Source organism: Pongo abelii, chromosome 2 (genome assembly GCF_028885655.2).
Source record: "Pongo abelii isolate AG06213 chromosome 2, NHGRI_mPonAbe1-v2.0_pri, whole genome shotgun sequence".
Lineage (NCBI taxonomy): Eukaryota > Metazoa > Chordata > Mammalia > Primates > Hominidae > Pongo > Pongo abelii.
Genome location: NC_085928.1, coordinates 203,186,277 through 203,198,005, shown reverse-complemented (window position 1 = coordinate 203,198,005; position 11,729 = coordinate 203,186,277). Strand labels below are relative to the sequence as shown.

Sequence of the window (11,729 nt, the reverse complement as noted above, 5' to 3'; positions counted from 1 at the left end):
GTTTATTCTCTATGACCTCAATTCCTATCTTTGATAGTAACTTTATTTCACACATGGTCTCAACATCCATTTCTGACATTCCTACTTTCCAACACTGTAACCGCCATCTAAACTTCTCCAAACACCATCAATAATAATCACTAGATATATTCTGTTCATTAGCATTACAGAGTAACTTGAATTCAAATTGTCTGCAATTCCATCATCTTCCTAAGTTTCAAGTGACAGCAAATAATGTCTAAAAATCTACATGTTGGGCTGGGCTCAGTGGCTCATGCCTGTAATCCCAGCACTTCGGGAGGCCGAGGCAGGCGAATCACTTGAGGTCAGGAGCTTGAGACCAGCCTGGCCAACATGGTGAAACCCCATCTCTACTAAAAATTCAAAAATCAGCCGGGCATGGTGGCGGGTGCCTGTAGTCCCAGCTACTCCGGAGGCTGAGGCAGGAGGATCGCTTGAACCCGGGAGATTGAGGTTGCAGTGAGCCGAGATCGCGCCACTGCACTCTAGCCTGGGTGACAAAGTGAGACTCCATCTCAAAAAAAAAAAAAATCTACATGTTTCCCTTCCTTTTTCAGCTTTTATTTTAGAATCATGGGGTACATGTGCAGGTTTGTTACGAAGATATTGTATGATGCTGAGGTTTGGAGTATGACTGAACACATCACCCAGGTAGTGAGCATAGTACCCAATGGGTAGTTTTTCAACCCTGATCCTTTTCCTTCCCTCCCTCCCCCTTCTAGTATTCCCAGTGTCTATTGTTCCTCTCTTTATATCCATGTGTACTCAATGTTTAGCTTCCACTTATAAGTAACAACATGTGGTATTTGATTTTCTTTTTCTGTGTTAATTCGCTTAGGATGCTGGTCTCCAGCTGCATCCATGTAGCTGCAAAGAACATGATTTTTCCCTTTTTACGGCTGCATAGTGTTTTATGGTATATATGTACCACGTTTTCTTTATGCAGTTTACTGTGGATGGACAACAGGGTTGATTCCACATGTTTGTTATTGTGAATTGTGCTGCAATGAACATGTGGGTGCATTTGTCCTTTTGGTAGAATGAGTTATTTTCCTTTGTGTTTCTCTTATTTTCACTGGAAACAACATACACTTACCATAATGATATTAAAATTAAGACCTCATGTACTCTTTTTTTAGATTCCAGGCAAATAATTTCTCACCAAAATTGAAACTATTAATTAGAAATATGTTGCATCTGTTGTCCTTTCTGTTCCACAACAGAGAATCAATGTATTTGGAAACTCCATGAGAACTAACTGATTAATGTAATAAAGTTTATTTCAATTCAACAAACATTCAGTATTTACTACATGAAAAAGACTGTGCTGGCCAAATTGGAGAATACACAGATGGCTAAGATACAGCTTCTGTCCTTCAAGAATATAAAATCAAATGGGAAAGAGACACAAACATAAATATCGTTAATATATAAGTTAGAGGGCAAGAGAGATTTGTTTTGACTGAACTGAGCACTTAAGGATTCTTGGAGAAAGCAGGATTTAAGTTGGCCTTAAAAGATTTACAGGATTTTACAAGGCAAGGAAGATCTGGCAGAGGTCAATTTGAGTTCATTCCTCAGCATCATGATACATTATAATTATTAGGTTGGTACAAAAGTAATTGCAGTTTTTGCTATTAAAAGTAATGAAAAAACTCACAATTACTTTTACACCAACCTAATATTTGTTTAAGTGCTTTTCTCCTCCAACTGAATGTTATCTCCTCCAGGAGATCCTGCCTTCCCCATCTTTGCATCCCCAGAGTCTACCAAAGGCCTAGTTACTGGAATTTCTGAGTAAATATTTGTCAAATTAATTAATAGATAGCTATTAGGCTCCTAAAAATTGTTAATGCCTCTCAAATCTGTACCTAGCAGTTGCTTAATGAAGTTTCACTAAGGCTATACCAAAAAACACATTCAAAAAACTAAAAATGCAAAAACCCCTCTCACTCATATCTGTTAACTCTGTAAGACTGGATCATTCCCACATTGTTCTCCATGATGGTTCTGTTGACGAAAAGAGTCAAACTGTAAAATATATTTAGAGATTTATTCTGAGTCAAATATGAGTGACCATGGCCCATGACACAGCCCTCAGGAGGTCCTGGGAACATGTGCCCAAGGTGGTCAGGGTACAGCTTGGTTTTGCATATTTTAGGGAGGCATGAGACATCAATCAAATACATGTAAGAAATAAGTTACTTTGGTTCAGAAAGACAGGACAACTCAAAGCAGGGGCTTCCAGGCTGTAGGTAAATTTAAACATTTTCTTGTTGACAATTGGTTGAGTTTATCTGAAGATCTGGGATGAATAGAAAATGTTCAGGTTAAGCTAAAAATTATGGAGACCAAGTTTTATTGTGCAGAGGAAGCTCTCAGGTAGCAGACTTCAGAGAGAGAGAGAGCGGGTTGTAAAATGTTTTTTATCAGACCTAAAAGTCTCTTAGTTGATGATCTCCTGGATCTGGAAAGGAAGGAAGGAAAACAAGGGGAAAAGGGATTCTCTATAGAATATGGATTTTTCCCACAAGAGACGGCTTTGCAGGGTCATTTCAAGGTATGGTAGAGAAACATGTTTTGGGGTAAAATATTTTGATTTTCTTCCTTGTTATGCCAGAGTCAGATTGGAAAGTAAGTCACTATTTACAGGGTTAACTAAAACCCATCTGATGAGAATTTTTGGTTTGTAGGGTGTGACTCCCCAGACCCCTTAGATAGGAATTTGGGCAAGATTAAAAAAAAAAAATCAGAGCTTAGTCCTCAGTTTGTATGAAAAGCACTATATTGGCACTAACAGCATAAAACTGAGGCCAACCAGCACTCTGTAAGAACTGGACAATCTCTCTTTCAGGCCAGAACCACACCTGTCTTGAGGGTTCTGTGCAGTGAAGAATCTCATTCCTGCTGGTTGAGGGGTTGTGTGAGGAAATGAGAAGTGCTGAATGAGCTGGTGCCCCCTTAGGAATCAGTGAGCAGTTACGGTCACATTTGTGAGGTTGGCATAGTATTTGTGATTCTCTTACAGCCTTAAATGAAGAAACAACTAAATCTTACATCATAACCACCTGTACCTATATGCTTCCCCAAAAGAAAATTAGATAAGATGAGAAACAAAATACTGCTTTCTAAATAGATATGTAAGAGCTCAGTAACTTCCCATTCAGGGTCTTCTTGTAAGCTGTACTGGATGGAGCACATGGTCTAATGTTGAGAAAAGAATGGTTCTAGTTCTCCATCTTTACTCTAAATTCTAGGATCACGGTACATTTTCAGTAAGAGATATACGCCAACCAAGCCCTGACATAATTTACCATTCAGTTGCATATTTCGGGGGGATGGAAAAGAAGAAAGAAACCTGGTTAGGCCTGTGTCAAAGAGGAAAACCCTGTCTATATCTGCAAAAGGAAAACAAAGAGACTGTAATAGTCAGAGTGGCTCATCTTTAAGGAATGTTGGTAAATGTACCCCAATGAATGTTCTAGATTCTGACCAATGTATGGACTCTTCCTCCTTCAAGGGACTGAATATGTGCATGGGTGTGGTAACAAGAGACCAATGTGTCCATTCTTTTTATAGTACCTATCACGTCCATGTGCTTTAAAGCATTTTCCTTTTTTTTTCTTTTGAGACAGCGTCTCACTCTGTCGCTCAGACTGGAGTGCAATGGCACAATCTCAGCTCACTGCAACCTCCACCTCCCGGGTTCAAGCAATTCTCCTGCCTCAGCCTCTCAAGTAGCTGGGATTACAGGCATGTGCCACCACGCCCAGCTAATTTTTTATTATTTTTAGTAGAGATGGGGTTTTGCCATGTTGGCTAGACTAGTCTCAAACTCCTGACCTCAGGTGATCCGCCCGCCTCAGCCTCCCAAAGTGCTGGGATTACAGGCGTAAGCCACCACGCCTGGCCCGAAAGCATTTTCAATTACGCTTGTCTACCAAATATCCATTTAGCAGTAGATTTTTATTTACTCATCATATATTTATCAAGTTTATTTACTAGGTGCTCCGGTAGACACTAGAGATGCAATGGTGAATGAGATAATCATGATTCCTGCCCTAATAGCCCTTGTAGTTTAATCAGGAATTAAGATAAACAACAGGCAATTTTAACACAATATAAAAGTGCTGTGATAAAGAAAGTACAGGTGGTATAGGAAAAAAACAATAGGGGCAACAGGTCTAGAATTGATGGCATTGAGGTTGGCCAGGAAAATTTCATAGTGGAAATAATAGGCAAGCTGAGACATGAAGGAGAATTTAGTTAGGTGTAAAGCACATCAATTCGTTGTGTTAGTTGGTTTTTGCCTGATCATCATTCGTTCCTCCAACTTCTGGTATCAACACCTTGATTTCCCTTTGGGCAACGCCTCCCCAACTTTCCATCCATGAGGGTTGGCTAAGGCTGGCGTCAACCCTATACTCTAGGAGTCAGAACACTGTTCAGATCAGTCAACTATGGTCCTCATGATTGGTTCAGTTATGTGCATGTTACCTAAGCTAGGCCAATAAGACTGATTCCAAGGGCATGTGTTAAAACTATTAGACCAGAGGCCCTCTGATGCATTGAAATTTCTTACCTAATAGAACGTAAAACTGGAGCTGTGCAAAGATATAGCACATCATATTGGTGTCTGAGGTATAAAGCAGGAAAAGGGGTGGGGGAACATGCATAATGCCACCATCTATCTTTTTCTATTAGGAAAGCAAAATCTTTCTCAGAAGCCCCACTGAACACTCTCCTTAGTCTTGCTGCCCAGAACTGGGTCACAAAGTCAACTCTACTTGCAAGAGATGCTGAGAAAACACGAATAGGATTTTCAGAGTTGGCGTAGACCAATCATGGTCTACAGCCTAGTGCTGCGCACAGTGCTATACTCTCAATAATAATAATAACCAAAAAGAAAAAACTCAGATTCTATTAGTAAGGAAAAATGGGAAAATGGGTATTGAGAGGAACTGGCTGTGGTAACCACAGCATATGAAGATATTAATATTTAAGATTCTTGCTCTTGTATTAGTTCTCTAGGGCTGCCATAAGAGAATACTGCAGATCAGGTGACTTAACAAGATAAATTTATTTTCTTGCAATTCTGGAACCTACAAGTTCAAGATCAAGATGATGGCAGGCTTGGTTTCTTCTGAGGATGGCTGCCTTCTTGGTATGTGTTCACACAGTCTTTCCTCTGTGATCATGCTTCCCTGATATCTCTGAGTGTCCAATTTCCTCTCCTTCTAAGGATACCATTCAGATTGCATTAGGGCCCACTCTAAGGCTTCACTTTAACTTAATCAACTCTTTAAAGGCCTATGTCCAAATATAGTCACATTCTGACATACTAGGGGTTAGGATTTCAACATATAAATTTGGTGGGGGGTGGGACACAATATGGTCCACAAAAATTTATAACATTAATTTGGTCCCAGGAAGTTCATAACATGTATTCATTTTAGCAGTAAAACTCTTCCTCTCTTACTACATCTTTAAAAAATTAAGAATTATCATTTTACAAATCACTTTAAATTTATCAAAGGAAAAGATATTGATTGTTGTAGTGATTTGCATTCCTTTGCACCAGCAAATGTAAGTGCTTTTCAGATGTATTTTTCTCATATTAATTTCATCTTTTATTATACCAGACACCTCTCAGCCTCATCTTGGTTCCAGCCACAGCTCAGGCAGAGGACTCCCTTGGCACTCGATATCTTCTGTGCTCCTGCCCCCAGGGTCTCTCCAACACAGGGGAGCAGAATGTCAGTGAGATTTCACTCTGCAAATAGCTCAGAAGTGCTAGAGAGTTAGTAGCCCTGGACGACTTTCAACCAGTGGGTGTGGAAGACAAAGAGCAGATTCTTTTCTCCAACAATCCTTGGGTGGCCAATTCTGAGTATTCCCTGCACTCTTGAGCACATCCCAGCAGGACTGAACCTCGGTTGGTGGGGACTCAATCACACACCTTTGTATTGACTTTTTCTCCTCTATTTCAATCAGCTCAGTTCCTCACTTCTGCCTACCTGGGTTCATCCCCTCACTCCCTGACCCAAACAAATTGCTTGCACACAAGTCCTATTCCAGCCTCTTCTTTTAGAAGCTACAGCATCTGCAAACTGGTCTTTGGTTATGCGTTTTTGGTTTTGTTGTTCTTCTCAAAAACATTATTTGCCATGAATGTTTTATGTATCAAGGATATTAACCTTTGGAGAAAATGTCAACAGAGTTGTGAGGGGAGTATATCCCTTGGATTCTATGCCATGCTGAGTTATATTTGAGGTCAAAATTCTTGTACTTGCTTTAATATTTTAGAAATGCAATGTTTAAGAGTATCCATTTTGCAGTTGATCTTAACCAAAAGGCTGAGAAGTGATAGAAGTGTCCATTTTTTACTGTTGTTTCTGTCATAGTTTTTAATTTAGAAATCATTTTTATATTTCCATAAAATTCTACCTGATATAAGATGGGTTCCTCTTTAGGGCTATTTGTTTTAGCTTTAGAGCTACAGCACCCTTTTGAATTTTCTTGACAATATAAATAAAATCATTTTTTAATATGTCTGTTCCTTCCACTCCAACTGTTTTTGGTGAAGAGCAACTCTCATTCTTCTGTGTGGTCCATTTCCTTTCAATTACAGCTTCAGTTTTGCCCAGGTTCTTTGCTTTTACTGATTGTTCCTCCATAAAGAAGGTCTATGCTTTTCCAGAAGTAGCTTCTATTTCAGGAAGGGTAGAGGTGCATTTTGTCAAATCACTGGGTTTTTGCCTAAATCTTTTTTATAGGGGCTTTCAGGTTAAAATAAGTTCTGAGATTTTTGAAGACATCATCTGATGTGACTATCAGTCAAGACTTGAGGTGGAAGTGCTAGGCCATTTTATACCTGATTTTAACCGAGCTGGCCAAGAAGAGTGAGCTAAGATGAGGAATAGTCCTATATAAGGGGAGAAGAAGGGGAAATAGGAGAGCGAGGCTTGGAGAATTTCTCAGCTGACCAGTACCCAGCTATAGAGACACTGGATATGATTCCTGTGGCAGAGGAAAGGTATAAGGTCTGAGGCTTAAGAACTGGAGGTAGGACTGGATGCAGAGGTAATGATGAGCACTTTAGATGAATTTATGACCCCTACTTGTAAAGTCGAGGGAAGAATAAGCTTATTTTACCGTTTCCAATTATCTTTGTTTAAAACTTTGTCTAGTAAATTTCATTTGAGGATAATTAGCAAACATCTGGTGTTCTACAGCTATTTCCCTCTCCACGATATAGATTCTTCTCACTTGGGTGAGCAGCAGTGGCATTCCTTCTCCTTTCTGAGGAGGATTTCAGTAAGTAGGAAATCACAGTTGAATTCAGTGCTGTTTCTTACATGGGGTGATGTATTTTGCTCATCTACAGCTACAGTAGTAAAGTGGTCAGTTCATTTTTCCATTTTATCTGCCACTGATCATGATAGTCAAGACTGTGACTCTGCAGATGTGTTAAATAGTTTTAAGAACATAACAAGAAAGTAATCAGTCTTTTATTCAATTTGTCATTTAATTTTCCTAATTGTAACTGTCCTCTTGATAAATACCTTGAAGTTAGTGTTTTGAGCTGAGGCAGGAGATACTGAATTATAGATCCCAGAGTTATCTGAAAAAGAGCATCTAAAATCAATACAAAAATTCATACAAAAAGTCCAGCTGAAGAATTTATTTGAAGATCCGGAAATACTAACAGTACTGTATTAGTCTATTCTTACACTGCTATAAAGAATAGAAACTGGGGATGTTGAAGAGCCACCACTTTCTTGTCACCTCCTCCGGCTGAGGAGGCTCCCTGAGCAGGGGGAGTGGGGGAGCGGGTCGGCCGCCGCAGCCATGGAGGCCAACTGGGCCGCGTTCCTGTTCCAGAGAACAAGTTGGGAAAACCCAGTTCCCCAACTTAGAAGGCTTCATGTAGAAGTGTGGGGATCCTAGGAATCCTCAGAGAGTGATTCCTGTAGTGGTTCTACAGCATTTCACCCAAGAAGCAGGGACCTGGTGTGACCCTCGTGGGAGAGTGAGCTTCAGGAATGCTGTAAAAATACTTTATGTTGCCACAGACATCTGAATTGATAAAATGGCAGCCCATGTAGCTTCCCATCACCAACAGCAGGCAGCACAGAACAGCTTGCTGCCCCTCCTGAGCTCTGCCATGGAGCCCCCTGATCAGAAACCATTGCTTCCAATACCAATAACTCAGAAACCTCAGGGTGCATCAGAAACATTAAAGGATGTCATTAGGATTAAAAAAGAAAAACCCAAAACTTCATTTGTGTGCACTTACTGCAGTAAAGCTTTCAGGGACAGCTATCACCTGAGGCGCCATGAATTCTGCCACACAGGGATCAAGTTGGTGTCCCAGCCAAAGAAAACCCCCACCATGGTGTTTCCTCTTATCTCTACCATCGCTGGGGACAGCAACTGAACTTTGTTGGTCTTGACCATTGCAGGCTTCTTGTCAACAGTCACTACATCTTCCTCCGGCACCAACCCTAGTAGCAGTGCCAGCACCACAGCTATGCCGGTGACTCAATCTGTCAAGAAACCCAGTAAGCCTGTCAAGAAGAACCATGCTTGTGAGATGTGTGGGAAGGCCTTCTGAGATGTGTACCTTCTCAGTCGGCACAAGCTCTCCCATTCAGATGAGAAGCCCTTCGAGTGTCCTGTTTGTAATCAGCGCTTCAAGAGGAAGGACCGGATGACTTACCATGTGAGGCCTCATGAAGGAGGCATCACCAAACCCTGTACTTGCAGTGTTTGTGGGAAAGGCTTCTCAAGGCCTGACCCCTTACGCTGTCATGTAAAACATGTCCATTCAACAGAAAGACCCTTCAAATGCCAAACGTGCACTGCTGCCATTGCCAGCAAAGACAGACTGCGGACACACAGGATGCGCCACAAAGGCAAGGTATCATGTAATATCAGTGGGAAGCTCCTGAGTGCAGCATACATCACCAGCCACTTAAAGACTCATGGACAGAGCCAAAGTATCAACTGTAATACATGTAAACAAGGCATCAGTAAAACATGCATGAGTGAAGAGACCAGTAACCAAAAGCAGCAGCAGCAGCAACAACAACATGTGACAAGCTGGCCAGGGAAGCAGGTAGAAACACTGAGACTGTGGGAAGAAGCTGTTAAAGCAAGGAAGAAAGAAGCTGCTAACCTGTGCCAGACCTCCATGGCTGCTACGACACCTGTGACTCTCACTGCGCCATTCAATACAACATCCTCTGTGTCGTCTAGGGCTATGTCAAACCCAGTCACAGTGGCAGCTGCAATGAGCATGAGAAGTCCAGTAAATGTTTCAAGTGCAGTTAACATAACCAGCGCAATGAACATAGGGCATCCTGTAACTATAACCAGTCCATTATCCATGACCTCTCCTTTAACACTCACTAGCCCGGTCAACCTCCCCACCCCCGTCACTGCCCCAGAGAATATAGCACACCCTGTCACCATCACATCTCCAATGAATCTGCCCATGCCTATGACATTAGCCACCCCTCTCAATATAGCAATGAGACCTGTAGAGAGCATGCCTTTCTTGCCCCAAGCTTTGCCTACATCACCGCCTTGGTAAACAGTATTATAAAATCAAAATATGGGTTAAAGTAAATATTTACCAGCAACTTAACTTTTAGTTGATTAAAGCAAACAGTAAACCATGAAATTGGGAGATTTTATTACATTAGTTAATAAGAGTGTGGTAGCATTTTTCTCCAATTTGGCTGGGATTATTCAAAGTAGGGTGTATATGTAATTTATCACTGGACCACTTTAGTTTAATCAGAAATTCCTTTTAGCTGACAACACTGCTTAAACAGGATAGTAGTTGGCAAGATGAAATGCCAGAATTAAAACCAATCATAAATAAGTAGAACCCACTTCAAAATAAAAAAAAAACCCAGCATTACTATTTCTAATCCCAAGGAACCACTTTATTGTAAACACTAGCAGAACTCTTCTCCCTGTACAAGGTGGATGGCTGATTTTAACCTGAAATTCTAAATCCACAGATTGAGAGCTAGTGTAGAATTGTCTGTGTTTATTGTTTTTATGAGTAAATACATGCATTGTCATAATAAAATGCATTTCGGAGAATACACATTTTACCTTTGGGAATATGTTAATTTCAGGCAGCATTCCCTATGGGAAAGGTGATACCAGCTCTGATATGCAAAGCGTATGATAATTTATCATTCTAACTTCAAATATAACAGGAATTGTGACCTGATATTTGAAGATGTAAATATTGCTCAGCATATTAATCCCGATAGAATATAGCATTGTAGTTGACTTAAAAAAAAAATTAAAAAAAAATCTACAAATTTTGTTTTGCTAAGAAAAGCCTCAACTGACAGAGGAGAAATCAAGTGTGTGGACAGGCAGGCTCCTAACAAACAGAGACCAGTGGGACTCCTATTTAGGAGCCAAGGAGTACTTTGGAACTGTTCAAATATATTGCTTTAAATTGGAAGACGCTGGAGGCGCTGGGATGTGATATGCCCCTCTGTCTCCCAATCAGAGCCTGTTGATGTTACAACAGCGACAGATGTCTTAGTTGCTCACTAGAGTTTATGTCTTATATTAAATTGTATAGTTTTTATTCTAACCACTAACTAGGTAGTACATGCCCCTTCAGAACATGCAGAGTGTATCTTTTTTTAAATTTCTCCTTCCGTTTCTTAAGTATTGTGCAGATTTGTTCAACTTTGTAAATATGGACATCACTTTTTTTCTTTCTTTGAGAAAACACTTATATCACCTTTGTGGTGTTTTCAGGGAGACAGCTGTCTGCACTCCCTGTAGAAATCCAGCAATGCACGTTGAGACATGTGCTTTTTATTTCTTAGCAGGATATTTTATCTCTGTACATAAAGTAGAAACCAAAAGCTAGGGAAACAGATACTCTTTACACCATGATGCCACACATTGTTTTTAAAGCATTGTGTTAAAAAAAAAAAAAGTTAACTAAAACCAAGATGCTGTGATTTTTTTTAAGTTGCAATATGTTTTTGGTTTTTTTCATTTTTTAACCATTGCAGTTAAGAGAAATGGCAATTAGTTGTGTTAATCTTGCAGAATGTTTGCAGGACTGACTATCAAACTGGATGATTTCCGTTTGTACCCTAATGTTTCAGTTCAAGCATCAAAATACCTTGCATCTGAGACAGACGTCCTACATCAGGGGCAGGTATCTGTGTGTCATTATACAAAACAGTTCTGGGGGTTGAACTACATAGCAAAAAAGTAAAATACATAGTACTTACTGTAAAATAATTTTATAAATGATCTTTTGTACTTTACGACATTAAATTGTACAACTTTTGTATATATAAAAACTTAGGAACTTTCTGTTTAGCAGGAAGGCAACACCTTCCTACACTTCTAATGTATATGTTTGTTATAATGTCCATGTAAACATGCCCTATGTTTGTGCCTTTTAATTAGTTTGTCTCAATAAACAAAATGTAGAGAAAAAAAGAATAGAAACTGGGTAGTTATAAAGGAAAGAGGTTTATTTAACTCCCAGTTTTGTAGGCTTAGCAGGAAGCCTGGCTAGGAGGCCTCAGGAAAATTACAACATGGTGAAAGGTGAAAAGGAAGCAGATACCTTCTTTATTTATTTATTTATTTATTTATTTATTTATTGTTATCATACTTTAGGTTTTAGGGTACATGTGCGCAAT

At 39.9% G+C, this 11,729-nt stretch overlaps 1 pseudogene; it reads left to right on the top strand.

Annotated features, from left to right (window-relative positions):
• The first annotated feature begins 8,113 nt into the window (after positions 1 to 8,113).
• On the top strand, positions 8,114 to 9,941 carry LOC100453176 (vascular endothelial zinc finger 1-like; annotated as a pseudogene).
• Positions 9,942 to 11,729: the final 1,788 nt, after the last annotated feature.